Source organism: Pistacia vera, unplaced genomic scaffold (genome assembly GCF_008641045.1).
Source record: "Pistacia vera cultivar Batoury unplaced genomic scaffold, PisVer_v2 Contig177, whole genome shotgun sequence".
Taxonomy (NCBI): Eukaryota; Viridiplantae; Streptophyta; class Magnoliopsida; order Sapindales; family Anacardiaceae; genus Pistacia; species Pistacia vera.
In genome coordinates this window covers 1,122,988-1,128,987 of record NW_022195866.1, presented here as the reverse complement: position 1 = coordinate 1,128,987, position 6,000 = coordinate 1,122,988, and positions in this window count along the sequence as shown.

Sequence of the window (6,000 nt, the reverse complement as noted above, 5' to 3'; positions counted from 1 at the left end):
AGAAAAAAATTTGAATAATATAAATAAATAATATGAATAAATTATAAATATAAATTGAATGAGAAATTGATTGGAGATTTAGAGTAGAGAGATTGAGAGAATGAAAGAATGAAAGATTGACTGGTGTGAAAAAAATGAAAGGTTTTAGGGTTATTTATAGTGTAGTTGTGGGGGGGGAAATGAAAAAAAAAACTTATAATTATTTAGTTTATAACCGTTGGCTGCTCTTGTGACTGCTGGCAACCAACGATTATAAAAAGTTAAATTTTGTAAAATTTTATTTTAGCCCTAATAATTTATACTTATTTAGGGGTTTAATATAATTTTACAAAGGACTAAAATGATAAAGTGCAAAAAAATTTTGGGCCCAGGCCTGGGCCTGGAGGAGGGCCTAGTGGAGGGCCCGGGCCCTCTTCCTTAGGCCTGGTCCCATTTTGGGACCAGGCCTCCTAAGACCGGACCGGTCCTCTCAAGGACCGGTCCTAGGATCGGGTTTTGATGCTGGGCTTTTGGGCCTGGTCCCAAATGCCTAGCTCTAATTGGGAATATGGGCAAAAATAATAAGCCAAACATGCCCATAGTCTTTTTGTAGCTTTACTCCGTCCATTAACAAAGATTGACGATAGGTAGGAAAAAGTTCATTAGCCAAACTTCAAATGGAAAATGTTATACAACCATATTTGTATGGGTTAAAAAAGCATTTGATCTATCAAAGTTGGTCACAGAGAATTCATCTAGACGGAGACTACTGGAAACTGGAAAGTTGATAGTTTCTGAAACTGAGTGTACTAGATGTGTTGCGCTAAGTCTAGAATGGGTATATGTACATTCAGCCTGAAAACAAAATGTATAATGGACTAATTAGCTGAGGGCCAAAGAAACTTGAATGTAAAATATACTTCTTAAAGAAAACTATCATGGAGTTTGTCGACTATGAATAGTGGAAACTTGAAAATGAAATATAATTTTTAATGACAAGTATGGAATTTATTGACTATGATCAGTGGAAACTTGAATAAAATATACTTTAAAATTGTAGTTCTATCATACTCAAATTGGGGGGGTTTCTGTTGTGCCAAAAATACACACTGATGTCAGCTCTACCTAAAAGATGAGATGGTATTAACTGTCAAAAACCTAAACCGCCTTCAAGTGATATTTTATATCAATCCTATCCTATTTTAAGATAAGGATGAATGAGAGATCTCCATGTGTCAAGGCAACTTGCAAAAGCACTCATTGTTGACCAAATGTTGAAAAGGGTAGTGTTGTAATTAGGCACAAAAGCTTGTTGTCATGCGGTGCTATTTTATTCTTCTTTATATAACAGAAGAAATTGTAGCCTTCTCTTCAGTTAATGAAAAACACAACTGAATCAGCTTACTCAACTCACTGATTCTTCTCTTTCAATTTTTCTTTCATTTTGACTTGGTATCAGAGCTACTGACTAACATCAATGGCCACTGATTCTGGTTCCGCACACTCACTTAAAAGTGTAGAAGAACTCCTAAGAGAGTCAATCGATCACTCCACTTCACATTTACTCAAGGAATCTGTAAATCGGGCAACCTCAGCTTTACCTTCAAGTTTGCAAACTATCAATCCAAAACTCACAAGAAACAACTATCGATTCTAGAGCTCATAGGTTTTCTTCGCTGTAGGATCGCATGAATTGGAGGATCATCTTATTGGTAAAGTTCCCTGTCCTTCTCTTTTACTTATATCGAATTCAAAAATTGAAAATGAGTTAGGGCAAATTAGAGGTGAACTCAAGTTAAGTGATGATTTGGTTAGTAATAAGGTGAATCCTGCCTATATCTTATGGAAGCGCACAAATAAATTTCTCATAAGTTGGCTATTAGCTTCCATTTCCAAAAGTATGTTTGGAGTAATATCGAAATGTAGGTTCTCCACTGAAATTTGGAATACTTTATGTCTTGAATTCCTAAATGATTCTAAGGTTAGAGCATTACACCTTAAGAATCTATTACAGACCACTCAAAAAGGGAATATGAGTATCTCTGATTATGTTAAAAGGATGAAGGAAATAGCAGAAAGTTTGTCTGCCAGTGGATTGATTGTGGCTAATAAGGACCTGTTGCAATATGTATTAGATGGTTTAGGACCTAAATATGATACAGTTATTGTCAATTTAACCTCCAGACTTGAGTCCAAAGTCGATACCGTATTCCTGGAGGAAGCTCAATTCTTGTTACAAAAATATGAGCTTAGGTTGGTTAAACTCAACACAACAGATTTGTATAACAATTCTGCAAATTTTGGTGTGACAACGTCAGCGTCACTACCTTGGCATCTAATCCTGTGTTTCATGGATGGACCAAACACAAAGAAATAGATGCTCATTACATCAGAGAACATGTGTTGGCTAACAAGGCGGCTATACAATATGTGCCATCTAAGTTACAAATTGCAGATCTGCTGACAAAGGCTCTATATGCTGCCCATTTTGCAGAATTACGTGAAAAGCTCAATGTAATAAGTGAAGATGACATGCATCAGTAATTTCAGTGTTATGTTGCAGCTTGTAGTTGTGATATGTTGTAGTTTGAAGCTGTAGTTTGTGGTCTGTTACAGTTTGCAGTTGTAGTTTGTGGTCTGTTACAGTTTGCAGTTGCAATGTGTGATCTATTGCAGTTTTTTTTTTTTTTTTTGTAGTGTGTGATCTATTGCAGTTTTTTGTTCTGTTGCTGTGATGTTATTTTGCAGAATGTTGGTTGCAGGATGTTGTAGAGTTGTAGAAATGTGATTGTTTCTGCTGTGATTATTTCTACTGTATGCTGTGTGGTGTTGTAGCATCAGATTTGCTATGAGTATTCTACTTTGGTGTTAAAATGATGTGTGGTGTTGCAGCATCAGTTCTTAATTTGATTGATTGAAGGAGATATGTTTTATGTGTTGAAATATCAGACTATTGTGATTGTTTTCTGTTGTATGCTATGTGGTGTTGCAGCATCAGGTTTATTGTGAGTATTTTGCTGTGATGTTAAAATGCTGTGTGGTGTTGTAGCTTCAGTTTTTAAGTTGATTGATTGAAGGAGATATGCTTTTGGTGTTGAAATATCAGACTGCTGTTGTAAAGGAGATATGTTTGTGATGTTGTATTTGAAATGCATAAGCTAAGAAGTGTTTTTGCTGTTGGTGTTTGAAATGCAGAGTTAAGAAGTGTCTTTGCTGATTGACTATTGCAGTATGATGTTGGAGTATCACTGAAGTGCCTCAAGCATTGATTCAAGAATTGATTGTGAAGCATTGGTTGTGATCAAGAGTTATCTTTCATCATTCAAGTTCAGTTCAGAACTGCTCTTTAATAAGCTTAGCTTTCAAGAGATTAGTCAGATATATGCAGCTTGGTTTGAGGGGGCATGTTGACCAAATGTTGAAAAGGGTAGTTTTGTAATTAGGCACAAAAGCTTGTTGTCATGCGGTGCCATTTTATTCTTCTTTATATAACAGAAGAAACTGTAGCCCTCTCTTTAGTTAATGAAAAACACAACTGAATCAGCTTACTCAACTCACTGATTCTTCTTTTTCGATTTTTCTTTCATTTTGACTCTCATTACATTGACCTCAAAGGTATAAATGGACACTTTTCTTCGTGAAAAAGAGGCTGGCAAGACATATGAGAGCTAGATAAACATTTGAGCTTTATTATATTCTCTTTGTAAACAAAACATCTCTCCATTCTTTGTACGCCTTACAAGTAATATCAGAAAAATAGTCAGAGAATAATAAAATAACAGTCGATGTAGGATTCGCTTTAAGCATTTGAATCACTATAATCACTTCTCATGAATCATTTAAGTGTAATTTCTAAAGTCAGCTTAACACTTTGTACATTCGAATCTTGGTGTCAAAATCAGGCATCAACAGGTTAGATCACATGTAAACAATAACTATGTATGTTGCTTTTGAAACAGCAGGCTTTAATATTTCCATATTTTGCAAAAAAAAAATTGGAAAAACAAAATGTTGAAAACATGCTAGAATTAAATAAACTCAGAGTTGTTTAAGTATCAAACGTGATTCATGTCACTGAATCTTGATATATCCCTAAACTTTGGAATTTTTTTTTTTTTTTGATAAACCTAGTAATTACCTCTCTGAGGACTCAAACATAAACCCTCTGGTATCCCTGAACTTCAGAAAGTTTCCTTTTAAGTATAGTTTATATTTTCAATTTAATATAAGAATATATTTTGATAATTACCCAAACAAAATGAAGTCAAATAATTGATTCACTAGTTAATCATCATCCAAGATATATTTAACATGATATCTTCTTCCAGAAGCTACTGATTTGAAGAATATAATTATAATTAGCTCGGAATGTATAGTTAGGCAGAATTTGGTGCATCTTACTGATCAAAGCATGGTCATTTAGAATGAAAGTGAGCTTTGGCTTGGATGTAAATATTTTGCCAAGAAATAGGGAAAGATAAAACGTTGAAAACATTCTGCGAATCCAGGTTAAATTCTTTGTTCAAGTTTCTCATATGTGTTTCAGGATTTATGCATATAAAACAAGAAAAATGAGTTCTCCTCTATATTTTGTGACTGCTTTTATACTGTAAAGGCTCGCTCTTTGTAAAGGAATGGAATCAAACTTCTGCTATCAGAAAGCTTGCTTCATGCTTTATATTATGTAAAGAATAATTAAATAGGCGAGATATGAGGGGTATATATACCTGAGCCAAATAGTGCCTCATTCCGTTCATCGACTATTAATTGATAAAAAAGAAATGGTCCTAATAGTGCCTCTAGTCCAGCTTTACCCACTGCTAGCAATAACATTCCAATCATCACGCTTGAGTCAGAGTAGTTGACTGAGGGTATAAGTAAGGGAAACAATCCCTGCAACAACCATTGCTTTAGTTGGTCCATTATTCTTTGTATTACTTTTATCAATTGAATGCGATTAGGAATGGAAGGAGATTGAAATTGAGAACAATAAAAGAATGAAATGGGATTACTTTGTTTAGTTTATTACAATTTCCCCTCAGGATTTCCTAAATAACAATTTCCCCTCAAGATCTGAATTAACAAATTACCCTGAGACAGTGTGCCGTTAGGGAATAATAGTTTATTTCAACAGGTAAAGGGTAATTAAGTAGTTGAAGCTACAAATTTAATAAATTATGATCCCAACCCCGATATTTTTTTTTAATAATGCTATGCTTAAAACTGAGTCACACAACAAGACAAAAATTGCACAAAATTCATGTAAAATAACTATTTTGTCCTATGTTTTTTACCAGGTTGTATGACTCAGTTGTAAGCATAGTATTATTCATAATTTTTTTCCCATCGCCACACATCTCGTTGCCTTTACTCCCATTCTTTCTTTCCCACCAGGGGAAAGTTAAGAGTACGCTAAACAAACTTTACCAAAGTGAAGGAAATAGTTCAAAAGAAGATGGTTTTCATATGATCGAGGAGGGATTCTAAAATGTAAACCACAACAATTCATAGATAATCTGATAGTGCATCTCGAAAATTCAGTAGTAGTGTACCTTCCATGATATCATAATTAACTGTATTGGTAAAGTATGTTATCATAAGACGTACTACTGCCAACTTTACCACTGTGTAGCCGAACAACGAGATTGGAAATTTTAATTACAGTTAGAGGCTAGAGTCTTGCAATAGAGGGTGTCTAATCAAGCAATACGTTACAACGAATATAAGTTTTGGCTTTAGAGGGCAAATTAAACTTTAACAACGAAAAAAAAAGGATGTAATTAACAAAGCACGTTTGTTAATGTCGCAAATGGACATTATTTATGAAGTCATAGATTGGCTACTGTGAGGTCCTTAAAGGAACCATAATGGTGATGGTTGACGTAGAACATCTAGCGGATGAATTTATGGAGTGGGCTGAACGTCAGAAGTCCATGCGCAAAGTCCAAAGGTTCTAAATGCGCATGCCCCATTCAAACGGTCATAACTTTTGATTCAAGAAGAGTTACGGGGCCTGTAAGA